The sequence below is a fragment of the Rana temporaria genome, chromosome 6 (genome assembly GCF_905171775.1).
Source record: "Rana temporaria chromosome 6, aRanTem1.1, whole genome shotgun sequence".
Classification (NCBI taxonomy): domain Eukaryota; kingdom Metazoa; phylum Chordata; class Amphibia; order Anura; family Ranidae; genus Rana; species Rana temporaria.
This window is the reverse complement of record NC_053494.1, coordinates 147,976,552-148,004,116: the sequence shown is the minus strand read 5'-3', so window position 1 is coordinate 148,004,116 and position 27,565 is coordinate 147,976,552. Positions and strand designations below refer to the sequence as shown.

General features: G+C 42.1%; 1 protein-coding gene across 1 annotated transcript in view; it reads right to left on the bottom strand.

Moving 5' to 3' along the window:
- IQCA1 (IQ motif containing with AAA domain 1) overlaps positions 1-27,565 on the bottom strand; it is a 297,557-nt gene that overhangs the window by 139,162 nt on the left and 130,830 nt on the right. The window lies entirely within an intron of this gene.

Sequence of the window (27,565 nt, the reverse complement as noted above, 5' to 3'; positions counted from 1 at the left end):
TGTGGAAGGGGGGGGCGTGTTTTATGTTAATCAACTGTGACCCGAGGTGATTGACGTTTTTCACGAATGGCGCATGCGCCGTCCGTGGAAATCTCCCAGTGTGCATTGCTCCTAATACGCCGCAAGGATGTATTGGTTTTGACGTGGACGTAAATGACGTCTAGCCCCATTCACGGACGACTTACGCAAACGACTTAAATTTTTAAATTTTCGACGCGGGAACGACGGCCATACTTAACATTGGCTGCGCCTCATAGACCCAGGGGCAACTTTATGCCGGGAAAAGCCTAACGTAAACGTTGTAACTTTTCGCGTTGGAATTTGCGTATCTAGCTAATTTGCATACTCGACGGGGAAATCTACGGAAGCGCCACCTAGCGGGCAAAAAAAAATTGCAGTTAAGATCCGACGGCGTAAGAGACTTACGCCTGTCGGATCTAATGAATATCTATGCGTAACTGATTCTATGAATCAGTCGCATAGATACGACGGTGCTAGGCAGAGATACAACGGCGTATCTGGAGATGCGCCATCATATCTCTTTTGTGAATCTGGGCCACAGTTTTTCTATAATGCTAGGAAGGCATGGTCTTAAAGTATATTAACACTTTTGCAGTCAAATTTGGTTTCTTATGTGTTCCTATCCACACTTCATACCTAAAAATTATTTAGAAAAAATATTTCATATCTTTCTATTTTTTTAGCAGGCTTTTGCGCAGACTGCAAGCTTCTGTGAACAATTTGAAAGTGAAAGTGGGCAAACCAAGTTTGCAACTGATAAGACCTGCACAGTACAGACAGGGTTAATGATGGTAAACACATTTTTCCAAGCCTCCTCCTTAACATTACATAGCAGGGGAAAACTACAGTTTCTGAGCTTTCAGAAAAGACAAAGTAAGGCCTCATGTACACTGCTGCTGCTAAACGGACGTTTAGGAGCAGTTGGGCACTCTCCTCGAAGTTATCTTATCAGTACATGTACACAGGGCCGTTTATAGTCGTTTCTAGGCAGTTGAGTTTAGAGGCTTTTTTGGAATGCAAAAAAATGGGTTCAGAAGCTGAGTTTAGAGGCATTTCAAGCACCAAACGCTTCTAAACATGGTAACTGGCGCTTAGCCGCATTTCGTTAACCACTTAAGACCCGGACCATTATGCAGGTAAAGGACCTGTCCCCTTTTTGCGATTTGGCACTGCGTCGCTTTAACTGACAATTGCGCGGTCATGCGACGTGGCTCCCAAACAAAATTGGCGTCCTTTTTTCCCCTCAAATGGAGCTTTTGACGCGTGTGCGACCCATGGCTGGGCTCTTTAAGGCGACGTACCTGTACGTGCCTGTGCCGAGCCGTGCCGTTCTGCCGATGTATATCGGCGTGAAGGGGTCCTCAAGTGGTTAACAAGCGTTTTTTATTTTTGCCTATTTTGGGGGGGGGGGAACGCCACAAAACGAGGCATGTAAACGTGGCAAAACGGATGTTTTAAACGTGGGTTACTATCTGAAAAGGTTGTAAAAACGTGTACACGACACCTAAAAGATAAGCAACGATTGTATGTTCTAAGTTATTATATGTGAATGGGACCAAACACATATAAAGTAAAAAACTTGACTGCAAAGGTGGAAATTCAACCTTTACCCATTAAATATTTAACGTATGTCCCAACAATTTTATATGTGCTCTAATGTAAATAAATTAAATAAAAATAAACTGTCGAGCAGCAGTACACAGGTGTCAACCAGCCACATGAATGGGGAGAATCTCGTCCCCAACCACCCTCTGCTTTTGCTGTACTGTTATGTACAAACTTTCATTTAGAGCGAGGCAACCTGAAAGCAAATAAGTTCTGCTGTTTTCTCTATTTTAGAAAACCAATAATGATTTGCGATAGTGGTGTTATGGGCAATTTCAAATAAATAGTCAAAAATATATAAAACATCAGTTAAAAAAATGTATACAATTAAAAACTATTATAATTTCCCTTTAAATCAGCATAGAAACAGACAGCATGCTGAACTGTGTTACATGTCAAGGAACCTAACAACAGTCTGATGTAGGGGAAATATAGACTTCCTGATAAAGAGTTGGGGCATGTTCAATAACCAGGAAGTTCTGATATTAGGGACAATAGATCATTTAGAGCAGGGAAGTTTCAGAGAGCTACACAGAGCCCTGTATTGTGCGAATCTCAGAATTCCTGGCAAGAGGCTCAAACTGTGATCTTCAGTAACAAATCAGCAGAATACAATATTTAAAGAAATGGCTTCAAGGGTAGAAGGATTCTGTTATTCTAAGGTCACAGTTAACAGCATGTATTGAAAGAGGCGTCACAGAGGGGTTTTTTTTTTCTCCATAAAACTTCCCAATCTTTTACAAGGTATTTCTAAAAATGTAGCTAGGCCTGGACCTGAAATTTGGATGATATGTAGACAGATGTGAGATATTTGGGCTGCTCAGATTTATTCAGATCAGTGACTGGAAAAAGGAAAGAGGAACCTTTTGCACATGGCCCCAGTGGGGTGCCAATATTTTCTGCACGTAATTATAATGGTTCTTTTAATGTTGTTACATACACCTGGGCTTGTATGTTTATATGCTAGGGCTCATTTTCAGCCTAGGGATGTTGACACACAGGTTTACTATTAAAGTGGTTGTAAAGGCACAAGATTTTTTACCTTCATGCATTCTATGCATGAAGGCAAAAAACCTTCTGTGTGCAGCAGCTTCCGTAATACTTACCCGAGCCCCCCTCTTGATCCAGCGATGTCCACAAGAGCCTGACTCCTGACTGGCTGAGGCGCGGGTACGTATGTGAATGGACACACAGCTAAGATGATGTCAAAAGTCTCCTGCAGACAGGTGGGAGCATCTCATCAGTCTCATCATACCCAGGAAACAGACTGTAAGGCCTCGTACACACGACCGAACATGTCCGACTGGACAGGTTTCCAGCGGACAACTGTTTCTTAGCATGCTAAGAAACATGTCCGCTGGAACCATGTCCGCCGGACATGTCCTATGGTCAGTATGACTCATCGGACATGTCCGCTGGCCCGAGAACCCGCGCATGACGTCGAATTGATTCGACGCATGCGTGGAAGCATTGAACTTCCGCGTCAGAGAACGTCGGTGTCGTATACGTCACCGCGTTCTCTGTCCGCGGGGATTTTGGTTTGATGGTGTGTACAACCATCAGACCAAAATCTCCGAGCGGACATGTCCGATGAAAACGGTCCGCGGACCTTTTTCATCGGACAGGTCCGCTCGTCTGTACGCGGCCTAACATTAAAATTTTGTGGCATATCACAAGGTGAAAGGCTGCACCAAGGGGGTGGTCCGTGTTAGACATTTGTGAACAGATTTAAGAACTTCACATGACTGTGTCAACTCTGAGCTACCATCATTGTTCAAACAAATCCATGCTCACCCTACACTGATAAAAATTATTCTGTTGACTTGTAATTTTAACATAACATTTTTATCTTTTTCAACAAATAAATAATTGTTAATTAATTTACGTTGATATTTTAAGTACCTTACCTAATTTTCATTAGTTCTTAAAACACACCTTTTACATTTACAAATGTAGCAAGTACCCGGGCCTACAGAAGCCTAAGGCCTGGTACAAACGATAGGATTGATCCGCGGATATGGTCCGCTGGACCGTATCCGCGGATAAATCCTCTGGTGGATTTGGATCCGTTGGCATGTACTCACCATCGGATCCAAATCTGCGCGGAATTCAACCGCGGAATTCGGAAATATCCGCGGATAAATTTCCGCTGGGTTGTACACACCAGGGGATCTATCCGCTGAAACCGATCCGCTGAGATTTTTCAGCGGATGGATCCTCTCGTGTGTACGGGGCCTTATAGTGACATTCAGAGTTAGGGAGAGCTGACATGCTTCTTTGTAGAGTGGGTTAACAGGCATGGTGGGTGTAATGCAAGATGAAATGATGGGCGCCAGTCACTTTTTGAATGCGAACAAGAGATTTATTGTCTGTTGACAAGAACTGTGGGAGAGCGGGTTAGGGCAAGGGCACACATGAAAATATCTCATATGTGTTAAACCCAAACACATATGAATTACACAGGTTCTGTGGCTGATTAAGGTGCTAATTAAACTAACTTGGTGCCTTATCTGCATTAAATTAGCCTCAGAACCTGTGAAATTCATAGGTGTTCGGGTTAAAAGGGATAAGGTGGCAACCCTATAGTGGACCCCGGCTTGCTCACCTCCTGGTGGGATGATCCTGAGGACCGCAACCTGGTACTAACACACAGCAAAATCCATCTCCACCATCAGGAGCTCTGGTGAACACTGGTTGGTACTTAGATTCTGCACCTCAAGTGAGCCTGTGACATCTGCCAGGGTGACCTGCCTGTGTTTCTATCCTGCTGGTTCCTGTGTGAGCTTCCACTGCTATAGCAACTGGTCTTCGAGCCTGACCCCTTGATCGTGACAATACTATTTGTTTGTGCTGCGTTGTGCTGATTCCAGGCTGAGGTTGCCAAAAAATATTGATTCATAGGATTGTTATATGTGTGGCTATAGGAAGATTTTCTTTCATACCTAGTGTTAGTCAGTAATACAGAATGTATGGAAGCCACAGAATCCCCATGACAACCAGGTAGGTAGCCTTTTTTTAGAAGGTCAGCACTAGATTATCTATAAATATCCTACACAATAATGGCTTGGACTAAGTGGATAGAAGATTTTTACAGTTCCCTCAGCAGCACTTATCAAACAAAACGATCTTTAAAACCCAACTGAACCTAGTATAGAGCTCTCCAATCTGCAAAGAGCATGATGCCGCGTACACACGACCATTTTTAATGGTCTAGAAAAAACAACGTTTTTTTCAACCCGATTATTGTTAAGCCGGCCTTGCCTACACACAATCGTGAAAAAAAAATGCTCTAGTAAAGCGCGGTGACTAACAGTTAGACGGCACTATAAAGGGGAAGTACCATTCGTATGGCGCCACCCTTGGGGCTGCTTTTGCTGATTTTGTGTTAGTAAAACTTTGGTGAGAGACGATTCACGCTTTTCAGTCTGTTACAGCGTGATGAATGTGCTTACTCCATTACGAACGCTCGATTTTACCAGAACGAGTGCTCCCGTCTCATAACTTGCTTCTGAGCATGCACGTTATTTTCACGTCGCTAAAGCCCACACACGACCATTTTTTACGACGTTAAAAACGACAACGTTAAAAACTATGCGAAAATTTAGAGCATGTTCTAAATTTTTAATGCCCATTTTTAACGTCACGAAAAATAGTCTGAAGCCTACACACGATCGTTTTTAATGACATTAAAAAAAAAATTCACATTGCGAAAAACGGTCGTGTGTACGCGGCATGAGATTTAATGATTACAGAGATAACCTAATCTGGGAAACTTTAAAATGATCTCTTGCAGTGGGGCTGCACCTGCATTGCAAGTATTAGATGCTTGTGTAGGTCTAGTGGACACAGAATACATTTAGTCACTTGATTTTGCACTCCACATTGCTGCTAGACCGATCCTTGCATCTTTCCTCTCTGATGGTCTATGGTCCATAGTCCTTCATTGAACGTGACTAAGGGACAGTCCACCACCAGAGCATGGAGAATGTTGCCTTCCTGGGGAGTCGAAGGTCAGGTATGTAAAGGAGCTTCTCCTCTCCCACAGTCAGTTTTCCATAGTTGAGCTTTACGTTTTAAAACTACTCAGTAGCTAAATAAATAAGAAATGAAAAGTTCTATTATATAAAGACTTTTCAAAAACCATCTTTGTGATAGGCACCACAAGCCATTAAAACTTCACAAATGAGGTTTCAATCAATGTTTCTCAAGCTCTTTTAATAACCATCATCATTTATATATATATATATATATATATATATATATATATATATATATATATATATATATATATATATATATATATATATATATATATATATATATATATATATATATATAATGCACAACTGACATATATATAAAAGAGGAATAAAAAAAACACTGAACAACTCCAGTGAACACAGCCCAGATGCTCCTTTCGTTTCTGTGGTTGCAAGAAACAGACATAGGTCAAGTAAACTACACATTGCAAAAAGCATAACAAATCTAAGTAATGAGGGGTTAGAAGAAATGTAATAGCGGATACAGCTTAGAAATGTTGTTTTACTTGTCTATAGCATGTAGATTGTGGTTTTGCACTTTAAAACCACAATGTCTGAGCCTAAACAACCCATGAATATGACTGTTAATGTCTCTGTATACCTGTATAAGCAAAAGCCTGTAAATTAATTTTCACTCTACAGCTCTATATTATTTAGCATATCCCATATAAGAATCTGCTCTATGTAGTGATTATATTGCATTAGAAACACCCACTCTTTTCAGTTAGGAGTGACTTCTGTTTTACACAATCTGATGGGCTGATTTACTACTGAAAAACCTGTCCACGGTGCAAGGGAAGTTGCACTTTACAAAATAATTATACCCAGAGCTTGGTAAATGGGGAGAAGCTCTGCTGACATCTTTCAGCCAATCATGAGCAAACAAAAATTATGTTTTTTTTTAAATTTCCTTGCACATGATTGGGTATTCTTTGCAAGGTGAAATGTCACCACATTCACTAAGCTCTGGGGAGCTCATGATTTCCACTCCACTTGCAAAGTGAACAGCCTAAATGCCTTTTTGTAAATTAATCTTAATAAGTCACTGACTGATAATATAAGTTAGAATCACAAAAAAAAACATGGAATTTGCCACCACCAGACCAATCAACCTGAATAATATAGATACAGCAGAAACCCTTTTCATACCGACCAATTCATATCAGACCACTTGTTAGAACTTTGAGAATATATTTTTGTGCTCTATACCTTCATAAATCTCTATGTTAACCTGTGAAACCTTTAATAAAAATCACAATTAAATTATATATATATACACCTTTTTTACACAATGTACCCCATCGGCGGACTTCTTTTAGGTGAGCATTCAAACCGGTGTCTTTTCCCTTTTGTTTATTTACACTGTTTTTTAACTTATTACTGATATATTGTCTAACTATTCCTAGATTTTCTCCTGATGAAGCGGTATAATCCGCGAAACTAGTTGAGACACTGTCACAACCCTCAACTCATCGCAATGTTCTCCCCTACCGGGGACCTCTGTTCTGGTGTCGTTGTTTGGTTGTAATTATTTTAACTTTGTAACTGTCTGTCTGTATTTTGAAATAAAAATGTATCCTTTTTTATCCATGTTTATCTTGCTTTGTAACTTTACACCGGTACCACGATAGTCCGCATTGGCCCCCCTTTTTCTCCTTCTTGGCTCTCTGGTTCAGGGACCTTAGACCCAAGTACTCTATATATCTTGATATCAAGGATGATGGTACCCCCCACTACAATATTAATTCATTTTACCCCTGAGGCTCTCTTTCTTACACAATGTACCCTAATAAATTGCAGTTAGTAGATCAGTTAGTAGTTTGGTGAAATTTTAGCCTGTGTGCGATAGATTATGAAAAGGAAACTTAATAATAAAGGGCAAAACCTGTAGCCTAATTAGAGAAAACAAATTATTATTAAAAACAATCTCAATGGTTGCCAAGGGTAATGAAGGATCCCCAGTAGATCATCTGACATGTATTAATAAGTGTGACAGTCACACTTTATCCAGTAAAGTGAATAGTTATGTGCTGAAAAAAACTTCAGTATATCACAACGCAGTCTAGGAATATCTCGGTAGTATACTGGAACCACAGTGGAGTCACAAGGGTTAAAGGCAAGTTGTTACGGTTTTGAAATGGAAATTAAGCATAAGTCCCTGTTGGTGGTAATGGTATCAGTTGAATATAGCCGTGATTTGTAGAGTGGCGGCTTAAAGGCTAATATATGTCAAAAGTCATATATCAATGCAGGTATATTGAGTAGTAGCTCTTGCATGTAGACACATAAGGGGTTATTTACGATAGGCAAATCCACTTTGCACTACAAGTGCAAAGTGCACTTGAAATTGCACTTAAAGTGCACTTGGAAGTGCAGTCGCTGTAAATCTGAGGGGTAGATCTGAAATGAAGGGAAGCTCTGCTGATTTTATCACCCAATCACGTGCAAGCTAAAATGCTGTTTTTTATTTTCCTTGCATGTCTTCCTCGAATCTACAGCGACTGCACTTTCAGTGCAATTTCAAGTGCACTTTGCACATGTAGTTTGCACTTGTAGTGCAAAGTGGATTTGCTTTAAGTAAATAACCCCCATAGTCATGGGTCTTATATTGCCTACTTCATACTATCTGTACTCTACCACTGCTTTTTTTATTTTTCTTTAATTGGGCTGCAGGTTTTTCCAGATGAGCCAGTGAATAGTTAAACCCTCCCATGCTGGGTGTTATCCACCCACTTTACTGTAGTCAAAACTTGTAGCCACAACAGATGAGATGACTACAGGCATACCCCACTTTTAAGTACACAATGGGACCAGAGCATTAATGTAAAATGAAAATGTACTTAAAGTGAAACAATACCTTTTTTCACTTCTAGGGTGTATTGGGGGTGTCAGGAGCTGTATTTGAGGTCTCAGGGGCTGTAGTGGGGGTGTCAGGGGCACACTGTAACAGGGCGGGCTATACTCTGGGAGCTTCAGCTCCTTCTACTGCGGCTGCAAAATGTCTGTACAGTACTTGTAAGGCACTTTACATACACTCGGGTGTATGTAAAGTGAGTGTACTTAAAGTGGGGTATGCCTGTACTAAGGCAAGCTATCTGGCTGTGTAATGAGTTATCCAGCAAGCAATAACACTTGGCAAATAACTTCGCCCAAAATGAATGTGTATGCAGCGTAGACATCTCTATTGAACTAGTATGAAAGCACTAAGGAAGATATAGTGTAGACAGGGGAATACCCTTATGATTTGGAGGTTGGGGAGTCTGTGGGCTTCATAATATGTGTGGCGAGCATTTGTATTCAGCCCCCTTGAGTCAATACTTTGAAGAAACCACCTTTGGTTGCAATTACAATTGCAAGTCTTTTTGGGTATGTCTGTACCAGATTTGCACATCTAGAGAGTGAAATGTTTTGCCCATTCTTCTGTGCAAAATAGCTCAAGCTCTGTCATATTGAATGCAGAGCATTGGTGAACAGCAATTTTCAAGTCTTGCCACAGATTCTCAATTGGATTTAGGTTTGGACTTTGACTGGGCCATTCTAACACATGAACATGCTTTGATCTAAACCAGGGGTCCTCAAACTTTTTAAACAGAGGGCCAGTTCACGGTCCCTCAGACTGTTAGGGGGCCAGACTATAGTTTGAAAAAAATATAAACAAATACCTTTGCACACTGCACATATTTTTTTTATAGTGCACAAAAAACAGTTTTCATCAACATAAACTTATTAGTATTTCACAAGATCCCCCCATCACAGACTCCTCTCAATGAAAGACCCCCCCCATCACAGACTCCTCTCCTACCACAGACTCTCCCATTACAAAGCCCGCCCCCATCACAGATCCACCAATCATAAACCTCCACCACAGATCCCCCAATCACAGACTCCTCCCATTACAGATCCCCCCATATCACAGAGTCCCCCATCACAGATCCCCTCATATCACAGAGTCCCCCCATCACAGATCCCCTTATATCACAGAGTCCCCCCATATCAGAGTCCCCCCATCACAGATACCCTCATATCACAGAGTCCCCCCATCACAGATCCCCCCATATCACAGAGTCCCCCATTACAGATCCCCTCATATCACAGATCACCCCACATCCCAGATCCCCCCATATCACAGAGTCCCCCATCACAGATCCCCTCATATCACAGAGTCTCCCCATCACAGATACCCCCATATCACAGAGTCCCCCATCACAGATCCCCTCATATCACTGAGTCCCCAGATCCCTCCAGAGATATTGCTGTCTCTTCCATAAGATTGCAGCAATTACCCTCCGCATCACTCCCCCCTTCCCTACCTTATTCACATAAGACGCAAAGCCTGACAGGATCGGACAAAGCGCGGGACTTTTCAAGTGAAAGGCAGATGATTGATTGCTGGGACTGGCCCACTGCCTAGTAACTAATCACCCGCTTCTTAACTTGAAAAGTCCCGCCCTTTGTCTGGACCTGTCACGCTTCGTGTCTTGTATGAATAATGTATCAGAGGGGAGGGGGAAGTGCTGCGGGGGGGAACTGCTGCAATTTTTTGAAAGGGACAGTCCGTGCCATGGGTCGGGTAAATCGCCTAGGCGGGCTGTATGCGGACCGTGGGCCGTAGTTTGAGGACCCCTGATCTAAACCATTCCATTGTAGCTCTGGCTGTATGTTTAGGGTCATTGTTCTACCGGAAGGTGAACCTCCAACCCATTCTCAAGTCTTTTGCATCCCCACAACATGATGCCACCACCACCATGTTTCACAGTGTTCAGGGTGATGTACGGTGTTAGTTTTCCTGCCATACACAGTGTTTTGCTTTTAGGCCAACAAGTTCAATTTTGGTCTCATCTGACCAGAGCACCTTCTTCCACATTTGCTGTGTCCCCCACATGACTTTTCACAAACTGCAAATTAGACCTCCTATGGCTTTCTTTCAACAATGGCTTTCTTCTTGCCATTAAGGTCATATTTGTGGAGTGCACGACTAATAGTTGTCCTGTGGACAGATTCTCCCACCTGAGCTGTGGATCTCTGCAGCCCCTCCAGAGTTACCATGGGCCTCTAGACTGCTTGTCTGATTAATGCTCTCCTTGCCGGCCTGTCAGTTTAGGTGGATGGCCATGTCTTGCTAGGTTTGCATTTGTGCCATACTCTTTTAATTTTCAGATGATGGATTATACAGTGCTCTGTGAGATGTTCTAAGCTGGGTAATTTTTTTTTTATAACCTATCCCTGCTTTAAACTTCTCCACAACTTTATCCCTGACCTACTGTATCTGGTGTGTTCCTTGGCCTCCATGATGCTGTCTGTTCACTTAAATTCTATAACAAACCTCAGAAGGCTTTACAGAACAGCTGTATTTATACTGATATTAAATAACACACTTATTGGTTCCACTAGATTTTAGAAAGGGGTATCAGAGAAAAGGGGCTGAATACACGCCACATTTTCCAGATATTTATTTGTAAAAAAGTTTGAAAACCATTTATCATTTTCCTTCCACTTCACAATTATGTGCCACTTTGTGTTGGTCTATCACATAAAATCCCAATAACATACATTTACGTTTTTGGTTGTAACATGACAAAATGTAGAACATCTCCAGGGTTATGAATACTCTTTCAAGGCACTGTACATATACGATAGGGCTTCAAAATGTTTCTGCACTTTTTTATATTTAATAGAGTTAAAAAAAGGGCAGACATCTTTTGAATACCCCTCATATATGTGTGTGTGTGTGTGTATATATATATATATATATATATATATATATATATATATGCCGTATATATACGCATATATATACAGTATATATTCAGTATCTGTGTCAGCAGTTCTCTAATCACCTTACAGTTGTCAGACTTTATTTTTTATGAGTGCATAGTCCTTATAACCTATTATTATTATTATTATAATACAGAATTTATATAGTGTCAACAGTTTTCCCATCGCTTGACAAAACAAAGAGAGACAGTACAATACAATTGAATGCAAGAGGTATCAGAAGGCCCTGCTCATGAGAGCTTACAATCTAAACACAGTGGTTTAATTTATTTTATTTTATTTAAGCCTTAAAGCGGAAAAATACTCACTTTGGCTGCAGGGATGTGGCATACATAAGCTCCCCGCCCTGCCACTGACATCTTTGGGCAGCCGGCTTACGGGTCTCGATCGACAGCTGCTTTCATTGGCCAGGTGGGGATGACTTTACACCTGCGCATGCGTGGGAGTTCAGTCAGATTTGGCATTGCCAATTTTGTGAAGTGTGCTGCACGTGTGCGGCCAGGTAAGTCATTTCAATGCAGAAGAAACAACACGTGTCTCATTGAAATTCTTGCCTGTTCTCCCATATTTACCGTTGGCCTAAAGTTCTACTTTACGCTGGCCATACGCTAGTAAATTTTTGAACCAACGTTTGCATAGATATCCATACAAACATTTGTACAACAAATTTTGCACGTTCAATGACTGGATGATAGTCGTTCAAAAGCACTTCAAAATTAGTTTTTAGAATGAATGTACGTTTTTGAACGAAAACCACATACACTGTAGATATTTGATAAAAGGTATTCCGTCCTGCTCTTTCCAATATTCTTGTGACTGTGGTCGAAAGCAAATCACGACTTGACACCACTGTTAGAAAATCAAAACAAATACTCTTAACCACTTGCCGAACGAACATTTAGGTCAGCAGAATGGCTTGTGTGGGCAAAGCAATGTTCCTGTACGTTGCTTTGAAAATCCCGCCATGCGGCCGCGTGCCCACCGCAAGCTCCGTGACCGTGCCCGCGGCACCCGCGGACTCAATTTCCGCCGGTGTCCCGCAATCATGTCACGGAACTGCAGAACGGGTAAATGCCTTTGTAAACAAGGCATTTCCCTGTTCTGCCTAGTGACAGGACAGTGATCTTCTGCTCCCTGTGATCGGGAGCAGTGATCGCTGTTGTGTCACTTGTAGCCCAGCCTCCCCCACAGTTAGAATCACTCCCTAGGACACACATAACCCCTTCCTCGCCCCCTAGTGGTTAACCCCTTTCCTGCCAGTGTCATTTACACAGTAATCAGTGCATTTTTATAGCTGTATAAATGACAATGGTCCCAAAATAGCATCAAAAGTGTCCGATGTGTCTGCCATAATGTCGCAGTCACGATAAAAATCGCAGATTGCCGCCATTATTAGTAAAAAAATAAATTAATAATAAAAATGCCATAAAACTATCCCCTATTTTGTAGACACTATTACTTTTGCGCAAACCAAAAATATGTAGAAATAAACATGTCGGCCTAAACTGAGGAAAAAAATATATTTTTTATAGATTTTTTGGGGATATTTATTATAGCAAAAAGTAAAAAATATTGCTTTTTTTTTCAAAATGTTTGTTCTTCTTTTGTTTATAGCACAAAAAATGAAAACCGCAGAGGTGATCAAATACCACCAAAAGAAAGCTCTATTTGTGGGAAACCACGTCGCACGACCGCGCAATTGTCAGTTAAAGCGGCGCAGTGCCGAATTGCAAAAAGTGGTCTGGTCAGGAAGGGGGTAAATTCTTCGGGGGGCAGAAGTAATTAAGGCTGGGTTCACAGCATTGCAAATTGGATGCGGCTTTACCGCATCCAATTCACAATAGAAGGTGATTTTGACCGGCTCTCTATGTTCACATATCTCTGTAGCAGGTCCAGTGCGTTTTGCTCAAAAACGCTGAACGTCTTTTGGTCTGTTTCAAGTCTAAAGCAAAACTCTGCTAGTGTAATGCCATATTTAGTCTAAAAGCTACAGAATGTAGCTACATTTCTGAAAATTATGACAAATGTATTGATTCGTCTGCTTACTATGATATATATTTTTGTACTCGTTTAGATTTGTCTTTGGTTATACAGTATATCACACGTGTATTCTGTATAACCAATAAGATAACATTGTATAACCTTTTGCAGCTCCCAGCAGCTTTTTAGGCATGAAGGTTTATTGCTTTCTATATAAATCTCAATCTTTTTACCCTCATGCCCTTACAGTGTTTCCGCATAGCCGATTATGGGACTGTGCCAGAGACACCTGCTTGGTATGCACAATGCTTCATTGTCTGGGAGGGAAGCTAATTAGCAGGCAGCAGTAGCAGGTTCATATCCCTTGGACAGAGTTAATTCCGCCCGTCTTCTCCTGTTCCAAGCCTTAGCGAGAATATTTGCAGTTCCCCCGTAAGCCCTTCCCACAATTCATTTCCAGATCCACGTGTTATTTGTTAGGATTCCGCCGCTCATTCATGGCCATTGCTTTGTCATAAGTTTCCTGACAAGCAGCTGGTTAAGTGTCTGAAGGAAAATGACTGTGCTGCCCCTTCTTTCCTCCTCAAAGAGCCGCCGGGGGAAAAAATAATACAAAATAATAAAACAAACAACTAAAAAAAAACAAGCTTCTCTAACGTAAGGAAAACAGCAAACAATGGAAGTGCAGAAGGCGCCTTGTCACATTTCAGTCAGCGCTGGTCTTTTCATTCTTATACTGTATATCCATAGTGTATGTGTGGTCAATGGACAGCGGGCTAAACATTGTTCTTTTAAAAGAAATGTGTGTTTTGTATGAATGAGTCAACAGACTTTTCCCATGCTCTTTTTTTTAAAGAATGTGTGTTTTGTTTGACTGAGTCAAGAGACAATTCCCGTGTTCTTTAAACTGAATGCGTGTTTGGTATAAATGAGTCAATACGAGACTATTCACCTGCTTTTTCTTAGCAATAACAAAGACATTTTATTAAAATATTCAGTCTGCGTTTCTTCATAAATGTTCACAATTTCTAGGGACAATTTCTGCGTTAAATATTCAGGTGCTTGTGCAGGCCTCATCCAGATTTTTGGTCCTATAGTGGTGCATCTCCATCTTTCCTTACTAGGTGTCTGGGCTAACACCTTCAGGGCCGGATCACACCAGGAACCACACAGGAGCGCGCTGGTGTCTATTTGCAATTCCTATGCAATTTGAGTGCAGTGCGTTTACAGCCCGAAATCGCACTGCACCACACCACACTATAAGTAGTGCATGCAATACTGTACAAAATGCTACATACAATGCATTCTATACTGTACAAAATGCTACATACAATGCATGCAATACTGTACAAAATGCTGAATACAACTAGATCACATGGTACCATGCAATCTGGGTAAAGGCAAACACACTGGCCCAGATTCAGTTAGATCCGCGCAATATTTGCGTGGGCAAAGGGCAAAGATTTTTCTCTGCGCCCACGCAAATATTTCAATTTGCCCGCGATTCACGGAGCAGTAGCTCCGTAAATTGCGCGGGCGCTATGCTAATTAGCCCTGCAAATGATCCCGCCGGGGGCGGGAATCATTTAAATTAGGCGCGCTCCCGCGCCAAGCGAACAGCGCATGCTCCGTCGGGAAACTTTCCCGACGTGCATTGCGGCAAATGACGTCGCAAGGACGTCATTTGCTTCTAAGTGAACGTGAATGGCGTCCAGCGCCATTCACGAATCACTTACGTAAACGACGTGAAATTTAAATTTCACGAGCGGGAAGGGCGGCTATACTTTAGCATTGGCTGCTCCTACTATGAGAAGGAGCAGCCTTACGCTAAAGTCGCCGTACGGAAACTCCGTACCTTGCGTGCGCAGGGCCCGCGCAACTTTTGTGAATCGGTGGTAGTATGCAATTTGCATACTATACGCCGATCACAATGGCCGCGCCCCCTAGCGGCCAACGCAAGAATGCAGCCTGAGATATGAAGGCATAAGGAGGCTTATGTCTGTCATATCCTAGGCTGCAGTCCGCGTAGCGATGTTCCTGAATCAGGGGCATTCGCTACGTGGGAGCAAAACAGCTATTGCGCCGCGCAACCTATGGTTGCGTGGGCGCAATAGCTTCTTATATCTGGGCCACTATCTGCGAACCTGCGTTTGCAATGTTTTTTTTCACCTCAGAGAACTCTGTCAGAAGACTTAATCAATTTTGCGTTCATTCGCAGTCTCCATCCTAGTTCACATTATAGTTAGAAATGCTTCAGAAATGTATTATTACATATATATATTTAGATATAATGGGCCAGATTCAGGTAGAATTACGTTACATTTACGTTACACCGCCGCAGGTTTACAGCGTAAGTGCATGATTCACAAAGCTCTTACCTGTAAACTTGCGGCGGTGTAATGTAAATCCGCTCGGCGCAAGCCCGCCTAATTCAAATGGGGCGGGCACCATTTAAATTAGGCGCGTTTCCGCGCCGAACGTTCTGCGCATGCTCCGTTAGGAAATTTCCCGACGTGCTTTGCGCGAAATTACGGCGCCCCGATGTTTATTTTGAACGGCGACGTGCGTTACGTTGTTTCGTATTCCATGGACGTCTTACGTTTGACGCGGGAACGACGGCCATACTTTAACATGGCTGTTCTAAAGATAAGCCATGATAAAGCAGGCCTAAGTTTGTGACGGGAAAAACCGACTAGCGACGATGTAAGAGATTGCGACGAACGCGCGTATCTTCGTGGATCGCCGTAAGTAGTCATTTGCATATTCTACGCCGACCGCAATGGAATCGCCACCTAGCGGTCGGCCTAGAATTGCATCCTAAGATCCGACGGTGTAAGTCAATTACACCTGTCGGATCTTACGGCTTTCTATGCGTAACTGATTCTATAAATCAGCTGCATAGTTAGGACGGGCGGATCACAGAGATACGACGGCGTATCAGGAGATACGCCGTCGTATCTCTTTTGTGAATCTGGCCCAATGAGCCTATTCCGGCCCAGAATAAATATACAAAAAATACTTTAATTTCCAATTATTAAGAAAAAAAAACGCCCTAACCCACCCCCTAGCCACTCCCCCCACCAACCCACCCTCCTCTCTCCGGATATCCATCTCGTGTTGTGTCTCCCTTTGCCTATTGCCCTTCCTGCACTATATCATCCTGTCTACAAATCTCGGTGAAAGCTTATATCAACCCAATCCTGCCATTTCAGTTTAAATCCCCCTTCTCCTTCCTCTCCCATAAACCTGAGCTGTTCAGTGTAATACATTTCGTTTATTTTACAGAGCCAGTTCCTCACCGTTGGACTCTTATGCCGCGTACACACGGTCGTGGGGAAAAACGTGGGGAAAATGTTGTTTTATGTCTTGTGAAAAACGACCCAAAAAAATTTGAGCATGCTTCAATTTTTTATGCCGTTTTTCAAAACGTCGTTTTTTGTGTCACAAAAAATGATAGTGTGTGGGTAAAACGACGTTTAAAAACGACATTTTAAAACCCGCGCATGCTCAGAAGCAAGTTATGACGGGAGCTTGAATAGAACAGAGTGCCGTCGTACGTGCTGAACGTAACCGCGCTTTGCTAGAGTATTTTAAAAAAACGATGGTGTGTAGGCAACGTCGTTTTTTAAAATGAAGTTTAAAAAACTTTGTTTTGTTTCATGATAAAAAACGTTGTTTTATTTCATCACAAAAAACGACCATTAGGGTCCTTCCACTGTCTGGGGATCAGGCCTTTCTCTGCATTTAGTATATGGGGAAGCATGGTTCTCATATACTGTTTAATGGGCATTTTTGTCCCATGAAACAAACAGGCCCACGGGTCAGCAGGTATTTTAATTCCTGTGATTTCCTTGATTACTAATAAAACTTTATTCCAGTATATTTGATTACTATACTGCATTTGCGATGTTGTCTGCACTGACACCCCCTGCAGATCGCAAGGGCAGTGAGTTTTGAACGCAGTGCGGAAAATCTGTAAAGAAGGTGACTTTCTTGCACCTTGTTCTGGTGTGAAGGGCCCTCAAAGCGGAGATGACATCAGAACGGTCCTGGAAGTGAGCTGAAAAGCTTGAAGGCATTATAGACCTTCCTACCTACACAAGATGTGAGTTGATCATGTAGTTTCATCATGCCATTTGTGGCCCTGTACACACAGCCAGTAGTAGTGTAAAGCCTGGTACACACTAGCAATTTTTTTTGTTCAACCAAGTGGGCTGAATGAAAAATAAAGTGAAGAGCTCGGGAGGAGCCACTGTACTAACTATTCAATGTTAGTACAATGATCCCCCCACTGAGCTATTGTGTTCTGACAAGGGGGGTGCTTGCTATGGGGACACCCAAGTATTTTTTGTTGTTGTTTTATTCTAGTTTGGGAACTTAGATAGGATAAGGGGGTGTAGTGGGATACTCCAATTGAACTATGTACAATTGAGGACAGCTTTCACGGTAGAACTGTGTAGCAGACTGTACAGAATGTAGCAGTGCCTCTTGCTAGTAAAAGAGCTTTGGAGTTTTTAAAAAAACAAACAAAACAAACATGTCATACTTGCCTCCTCTGTGCAGTTAGTTAAGAACAGAGTGGCTCCAATCCTCCTCTTCTCAAGTGTCCCCCGTTGGAGAGCCGCTTTCCCTCCAGGGTCTCTGGATGCTGCACTAAAGAAGGGTTTTCACCTTAATGCATACACAACACCTTTAAAGACACTAGGCGGTGTCCCCTTTAGCCTACACCCAGCAGCTAACTTCTAGCACCCAGAGGGGAATTTAGCAACACAAGTCCCTAGGATTCCGTCATATCAAATCACATCAAAGTTCAACCTTAGTTTCATCAGACTATAACACATTTTGACACATTTTTGGGAGACTTTAGATGTGTTTTTTTCAAAATTTAGCCCGGCTTGTATTTTTTTTTCCTTCGTAAGAAAAGGTTTTCTTCTTGCCACTCTACCCCATAGCCCAGACATATGAAGAATACGGGAAATTGTTGTCACATGTACCACACAGCCAGTACTTGCCAGATATTCCTCTTGACAGCCTCCCTGACCAGACTTCCAGTTCTTGGTAAAGTCACTGTTGTGCCATCATTTCTCCACTTGATGATGACTGTGTTCACTGTGTTCCATGGTATATCTAATGCCTTGAAAAATCTTTTGTACCCTTTTCCTGAGTGATACCTTTTAACAATGAGATTCCTCTGATGCTTTGGAAGCTCTCTGTGGACCATGGCTTTTGCTGTAGGATGCGACTAAGGCCCCGTACACACGACCGAACATGTCTGCTGAAACTGGTCCGCGGGCAAGTTTCAGCAGACATGTTCGGTCGTGTGTAGGCACGAGCGGACAGGATTCCAGCATACATTTGCCCGCCGGGCCTTTTTCCAGCGGGCAAATATTTCTGGACTTGTTTTAAAACAGCCCGCTGAAATCCTGTCCGCTCGGACATGTTCGGTCGTCTGTACAGACCTACCGTACATGTCCGAGCGCCCGCCATCCCTCGCATGCATCGAATGACTTCGACGCATGCGTGGAAGCATTGAACTGGCAGGGTCGCCGCGTCATCGTCGCGGCGACGGCGCGGACACGCCCCGCGTATTGTTTACGCACGGATTTATGTATGATGATGAGTACAGCCACCATACAGAAATCCCCGGGCAGACATGTACGGTGAAAACGGTCCGGCGGACCGGTTTCATCGTACATGTATGCTCGTCTGTACAAGGCATTAGAAAATGTCAGGAAAGACCTACTAGAACAGCTGAACTATGTTTGGCGTTAATCAGAGGCACTTTAAATGATGGCAGGTGTGTACTGACTCCTATTTAACATGAGTTTGAATGTAATTGCTTAATTCTGAACACAGCTGCATCCCCAGTTAAAAGAGGGTGTGCACACTTATGCAACCACATTATTTAACTTTTTTTTTTTTTTTTTACTTCACCCAGCTAAAAGATTTCAGTTTATTTTTTAATTGAGTTGTACAGTTTATAGGTCACATTAACCACTTGCCGCCCGCCGCCCGACTATGTACGTCAACAACATGGCACGGGCAGGCATATTGGTGTAAGGTACATCCCTTTAAATTTGCCGCCCAGCAGTTGCACGCCTGCCGCGTGCCTTGCGAGTGCGGACGCGGGTCCCAGGAACTCGATGTTCCCAGGAGGCCCGCGATTGTGGTCGGCAAGGGCAGAACAAGGCATTCCCCTATTCTGCCTAGTGACACTGTCACTGATAACCGTTCCCCCGTGATCGTGAACAGTCATCAGTGACGTGTCACAGTAAGAATCACTCACTAGTACTGACATAACCCCTGCAGCGCAGGGTTAACCCCTTCACTGCCAGTGTAATTTTTACAGTAATCAGTGCATTTTTGACCACCAAAATGGTCTGGGGCTTAAGCGGTTAAAGGTGGAAAAAGTTCTGAAATAATTTTTCTTTGTTCTTAAAGACTTACGACGGGCGTATCAGTAGATTCCCCCTTCGTAAGTCCGAATCCGCGCCGTCGCAACTTTAAGTGTATGCTCAAACTGAGATACGCTTAAATGTTGCTAAGATACGACCGGCGTAAGTCTCCTACGCCGTCGTATCTTAACTGCATATTTACGCTGGCCGCTAGGGGCGTGTACGCTGATTTACGCCTAGAATATGCAAATCAGCTAGATACGCCTATTCACGAACGTACGCCCGGCCGTCGCAGTAAAGATACGCCGTTTACATAAGGGGTTTTCAGGCGTAAAGATAAATCACCAAAAAGATGGCGCTGCCAATGTTAAGTATGGACGTCGGAACCGCGTAAAATTTTACGTCATTTGCGTAACTCGTTCGTGAATGGGGCTGGCCGTAATTTACGTTCACGTCGAAAGCATTGACGATTTGCCAACGTCATTTGGAGCATGCGCACTGGAAGACGTCCACGGACGGCGCAGAAACGTTAAATACGTGGGGTCACTAGTATTTTGCATAGAACACGCCCCCAACCAGCCTATTTTGAATTAGGCGAGCTTACGCCGGCCCAGTTACACTGCCGCGCCGTAAGTTACAGCGCAACTTCTTTGTGAATACAGGACCTGCTGCTCTAACTTACGGCGGCGTAGTGTATCTGAATCTAGCCCTATATTTTTACCTAATCTATAGCATGACCTGAATATAGTCTGACTGTATTAAATACACAAATTTGTGTAAGCTTTCATTACTGAGGTAAATTTCTACACGCTCACCACAAAAAATCAGCTAATAAAACAAATGTACACACCAGATTTTGGATATAAAACACCCAATTCTGCATAACTGATATTCCGCCAAGGAATGCAGAGGAATTTAAGCATATAAACATGAGGGAACAATTTGTACAATATTGTAGGCTTCTTTAGTTCCCATTTTTATGCCAGTGATGATAACCAAAATGTATGAGCATTATTTCAAGTATATACAATACAAATTGTAGCTACTATACTGATACTAGAATGTTAATTCAATGCTAATTCAATGCTGTTAATTCAATGCCAACAAACGTGTCCTCTTTTGTCTGCTTTTCCTTGTGGGGTTACAGGACTGAATTTAGAGGAATGAACAATACAAACATTACATGTAAGAGAACGATTGCGGAATAAACATGCACAATAATATTGGCCAACTGTTCATGTTTATTCATACAGCAGACAAGCACTGGAGAAGCAAAAGCAATTTTCTGGAAAAACACACTTCAGACTTTTGATTCTTCCTCAGTTACTGGGTGGTCAGGAAGTGTCTACAAAGACTGCAGTGTGGCCATAGACATCCAATATTTATTAGTTGGATAAGGTGATCATTTACACTTAGTCTAAGGTACACAGAAATATCACAAATGTATGTGCTCAACCAAATAACACTGTATAAACTTACAGTGCCTTGAAAAAGTATTCATACCCCTTGAAATTGTCCACATTTTGTCTTGTTACAACCAAAAACGTAAATGTATTTTATTGGGATTGTATGTTACAGACCAACACAAAGTGGAAGGAAAATAATAAATGGTTTTAAACATTTTTTTACAAACAAATATCTGAAAAGTGAGGGGTGTGGGAGTCAATACTCTGTAGAGCCACCTTTCGCTGTAATTACAGCTGCAAGTCTTTATGGGAATGTCTCTACCAGCTTTGCACATCTAGAGAGTAAAATGTTTGCCAATTCTTCTTTGCTAAATAGTTTAGGTTGTCAGATTGGATGGAGAGCATCTGTAAACAGCAATGTTCAAGTCTTGCCATGGATTCTCAATTGGATTTAGGTCTGGAATTTGATTGGGCCATTCTAACACATGAATATGCTTTTATCTAAACCATTCCATTGTAACTCTGGCTGTATGTTTAAGGTCGTTGTCCTGCTGGAAGGTGAACCTCCGCCCCAGTCTCAAGTCTTTTGCAGACTATAACAGTTTTCTTCTAAGATTGTCCTGTATTTGGCTCCATCCATCTTCTCATCAACTCTGACCAGCTTCCCTGTCCCGGCTGAAGAAAAGAGTCCCCACAACATGATGCTGCTGCCACCACCATGTTTCACAGCGGGGATGGTGTATTCAGGGTGATGTGCAGAGTTACGACACATAGTTTTGCTTTTAGGCCAAAAAGTTCAATTTTGGTCTCATCTGACCAGAGCACCTTCCTCTGCATTGGTGTGTCCCCCACATGGCTTCTCACAAACTGCAAACGGGACTTATGGCTTTCTTTGAACAATGGCTTTCTTCTTGCCAATCTTTCATAAAGGCAAGATATGTGGAGTGCACGACTAATAGTTGTCCTGTGGATAGATTATCCCTCCTGAGCTGTGGATCTCCAGCCTTACCATGGGCCCCTTGGCAGCTTCTCTGATTAACCACTTAAGACCCAGACCAAAATGAAGCTAAAGGACCTTGCCCCCTTTTGTGATTTGGCACTGCGTCGCTTTAACTGACAATTGCGCGGTTGTGCGACGTGGCTCCCAAACAAAATTGGCGTCCTTTTTTTCCCACAAATAGAGATTTCTTTTGGTGCTATTTGATCACCTCTGCGGTTTTTATTTTTTGCGCTATAAACAAAAATAGAGCGACAATTTTGAAAAAAATTCAATATATTTTACTTTTTGCTATAATAAATATCCCCCAAAATATTTAAAAAAACATGTTTTTCCTCAGTTTAGGCCAATACGTATTCTACCTATTTTTGGTAAAAAATCGCAATAAGCGTTTATCGGTTGGTTTGCGCAAAATTTATAGCGTTTACAAAATAGGGGATAGTTTTATTGCATTTTTATTAATAATTTTATTTTTTACTACTAATGGCTGCGATCAGCGATTTTTTTCGTGACTGCGACATTATGGCGGACACTTCGGACAATTTTGACACATTTTTGGGACCATTGTCATTTTCACAGCAAAAAATGCATTTAAAATGCATTGTTTACTGTGAAAATGACAGTTGCAGTTTGGGAGTTAACCACTAGGGGGCGCTGTTGGGGTTATGTGTTCCCTGAAGTGTGTTTACAACTGTAGGGGTGAGTGGCTGTAGGAGTGATGTCATCGACTGTGTCCCCCTATAAAAGGGATGACACGATCGATGCAGCCGCCACAGTGAAGAGCGGGGAAGCCGTGTTTACACAAGGCTCTCCACGTTGTTCAGCTCCGGCGACCGATCACGGGACTCCAGCAGCGATCGGGTCCGCGGGTCCAGTGGTCCCGTCACGGAGCTTCGGACCGGGTCGTGGGAGCCTGCGACCCACGGCTGGGTACTAGTACAGGACGTATCTGTACGTACTCGTGCCCAGCCGTGCCATACTACAGATGTATATGTGCAGGAGGCGGTCCTTAAGTGGTTAAAGCTCTCCCTCCCTGGTTTTTGATATTTTTTATAACCTAACCCTGCTTAAAACTTCTCCACAACGTTATTCCTGAACTGTCTGGTGTGTTCCTTGGCCTTCATGGCGCTGTTTGTTCACCAATGTTCTCTAACAAACCTCTGAGGGCTTCAAAGAACAGCTGTATTTATACTGATATTATATTACAAAAATCGTAGACTCTATTTACTAATTGGGTGACTTCTGAAGACAATTGGTTTCACTGGATTTTAGTTAGGGGTATCAGAGTAATGGGGAAACAAATGAATACAAATGCACGCCACACTTTTCAGACATTTGTCAAAAATTTTGAAAACCATTTATCATTTTCCTTCAACTTCACAATTACGTGTCACTTTGTGTTGGTATATCACATAATTTTTTTTTTTTACAAAAGTTTATTGAAAGATAATACAGTTTACAAAGGTCTAAAAGAATGACAACAACATTAAAGATCATCAATAGTCCAAATGAAGTATGTCCATTGCTAGTGATCTATCACATAAAATTCCCCAAAAATACATTTAGGTTCTTTGGTTGTAACATGACAAAATGTGGACAATTTCAAGGGGTATGAATACCTTTTCAGTGTGCATATATATATCATACATGAACTGTCCTTTCTGCCAAGAATTTGTAATTCTGTAAAATGACTTTTAAAATGCATGCCTCTCTGCCAGAAAGCACAGTCAGGATGGCAACACCACTTTCACTGTTTTTATTTATTTATTTATTATAAGTATTTATTTTACCAACAATTTTACATATTGTACATTCAGATCAATCCCTGTCCTCTTTTGGTACACTAAATATGTCATCAACGCTTTTTTCTCCTATCCATATGTTTCTTGTTTGTATATGGGAATTCTGCTCCTGGGCCTGCCCTTCCCTCTCCAAGTTATGCCCTGTACACACGATCAGTCCATCCGATGAGAACGGTCTGAAGGACCGTTGTCATAGGTTAACCGATGAAGCTGACTGATGGTCGGTTGTGCCTACACACCACTGGTAAAAAAACGATCGTGTCAGAACGCGGTGACGTAAAACACAACGACGTGCTGAAAAAAACGAAGTTCAATGCTTCCAAGCATGCGTCGACTTGATTCTGAGCATGCGTGGATTTTTGCCTACTAACGATCGTTTTTTTCCCTTCGGTTAGGAATCCATAGGTTAAATTTAAATCAAGTTGGCTTTTTTTTAACCTATGGTTAAATAACCTATGGGGCCTACACACGATCGGTTTGGACTGATGAAAACGGTCCATCAGACCGTTGTCCTCAGGTTACCTCATTGTGTGTACGAGGCCTTAGAGTACTGTTGTAACAAGGCTGGTAGAGGCTGATATCAAGGCAGGTTCAGGTACTCATCCTAGATGTATGTAAGCATAAATTTAACCACTTCCCTACCGGCCCATAGTAAAATGACGTCCACAAAGAACCTCTGCCGTTCTGAGTGGACGTCATATGACGTCCTGGGCTTTGTGGGGGGGATATCTGAATGATGCCTGCAGCTAGAGGCATCATTCAGATATCCTTCTAAACTGCCGGCGATTCTGCACAACGTAAGAACGATCATAGCGGCGGTTCCGCCGCTAGATCGTTCTTACAGGCGGCGGGAGGGGACATCCCCCCCTCCCGCCGCCATCCGGTGCTTCTCCGGGCTCTCCCGTGCCATCGGGGGCCCGGAGAACGAATCGTCCGGCACGCGCAGGAAGCATAGAGATGACTGGTGACCAGATGGTCACCAGTCATCTCTATGACCGTCGGAGGACCCGGGCGCGATGTGATGACGTCACGCCCGGGTCCCCGTAAGTAAACAAAGCCGCGATTGCGGCTGCTAAGCAACAGCAAGCAAGAGATCGGTGAATTTTTTTCACCGATTTCATGCTTTCCAGCCTGGAGGAGAGATGTGGGGTCTTATTGACCCCGCATCTCTCCATAAAGAGTACCTGTCACACACATTCCTATTACAAGGGATGTTTACATTCCTTGTAATAGGAATAAAAGTGATCAAAAAAAAAAAAAAATTAAAAAAAAAAGTGTAAAAAAAGAAATAAATATATATATATAAAAAAAAAAAAGAAATAAAATTTATTTTTTTAACGCCCCCCGGTAGCTTGCGCGCAGAAGCGAACGCACACGCAAGTCCCGCCGACATATGTAAACGCCGTTTAAACCACACATGTGAGGTATCGCCGCGTGCGTTAGAGTGCCAGCAACAATTCTAGCACTAGATCTCCTCTGTAAATCTAAACTGGTAACCTGTAAAAATTTTCAAATCGTTGCCTATGGAGATTTTTAAGTACCGAAGTTTGGCGCCATTCCATGAGTGTGCGCAATTTTAAAGCGTGACATGTTAGGTATCTATTTACTCGGTGTAACATCATCTTTACTATTTTACAAAAAAATTGGGCTAACTTTACTGTTTTTTAATTTTTTTAATTCATGAAACAATTTTTTTCCAAAAAAAAGGCGTTTGAAAAATTATTGCGCAAATACCGTGCAAGATAAAAGGTTTCAGGGTGTCTGCTAAAAAAACATATATAATGTTTGGGGGTTCTGCGTAATTTTCTAGCAAAAAAATTATGATTTGTACATGTAGGAGAGAAGTGCCAGAATAGGCCTGGTATGGATGGGTGTGTATGGAAGAGGTTAAAGCAGATTTTAAGAAATTATATTTTTTGCAAACTTACATTGATTGAGTCGACATAAATATCCAGAGGGCCACTCTGCATTCCAAAAATCACTGTAATATTCCATGCTACAAACAGTGATAGCCATGATCTTCTGAGTCCCACTCCAGTACCTTTCCTTTGGCACACCATTCTCTGACTGCACAAGAGGAGAGAGGGATGGATGATGTTATGATCTCCACTTCGTCCAAACAGAGAACGCCTTGTATATATTTATAAAAAAAGACATGTCATTCTCTGAATGGTGGAGGTGCCAAGTGAGCAACCCCCTGTGTTCAGTGTGCAGAGGAGAAGCACTCTGAAGATCTCAGCTATCACTGTATAAAGCACAGACTACTACAGTGACTTTCAGCATCCCGAGCGGCCCTCTGCATATCAGATAGAGATACTTACATTGAGCTAAGCTGGACCAATGTAGATTTGCAAAAAATATAATTTCTGGAGTTCCACTTTAACTATTTTTAAAAGATTACCCACCTGCATTAATTGGTGTTAATTTATATCTGCCTGGGGTTCAGATTTCCAACATCTGAACAAACAGGCTTGTATTGGCTAAGTATGCATATTATGTAGGCATAGCCAGACCTACCGTATTTCAGAGAAATAAATAATTATTTAGGAAGGAAACCTACCTTACTGATTTTTTATGGAGAATGATTGGCCAAATGGTTCTATATAGGCATATACACTACCAATGGATAGGAGGCTGTTGCTGGATCTGATAGAAAAAAACTGCTTAATTGTGTGATGGCCGTCTTTTGCACACAGATACGTTTACACTTCAATTTTAACAGTTTTTATGCAGAGTGTTCATTAAAAAGTAATCTAATGATAAATCAGGATCCTCCCATATCAATAAAATAGGCGTCTGAAGAAACATGGAATTCTGAGTACAGCATTCACTATTCTTAAAAAGGATTTAAATATTGCCTAAAAATGTAGGCATTAACATTTCAGCTAATGTCTCTGATTTCTGTAAACTTCATTTTTACAGCCCCCCACCACCAGAACACTCCGGTCAGTGCTCTCAGCTATTCGCTGAGAGCGCTGATTGGGAGCCAGTCAGCAGAGCATCCAGAATACTATTAGGCCTCCTCTTTTAGGAAATTAATTGTATTGAGGTGGAAATCAAATGTAGCTCCCTCTGGACATCCTTGGTTAACTTAGTACTGTATAAAGTCACATACTGTATACAGGTAAATCTAGAGGCTTTCCAAAGAATTTTACTAGAGTATGGGATGTGTGACCTAACCTAGATATATTTCCTAAGACATGACTAGTTGGGATTGATGATTACCTACTTTTAGGCCTCGTACACACGACCGGTTTCCTCGGCAGAATCCATCAAGAAACTTGGTGGGAGAGCTTTTTTGCAGAGGAAACCGGTCGTGTGTACATTTTTTATCGAGGAAACTGTTGAGGAACTCGACGAGCAAAAAGGAGAGCAAGTTCTCTTTTTACTCAATGGGAGTCTGAATTTGCTCGTCGTGTTCCTCGTCGGGCTGGTTTTCGACAAGAAACTCGAGCTTGTGTATGCTAATAAACCCGCGCTTGCTCAGAATAAAGTATGAGACGGAAGTAAAAGTAGCATTTGTAATGGAGATAACACATTTTTC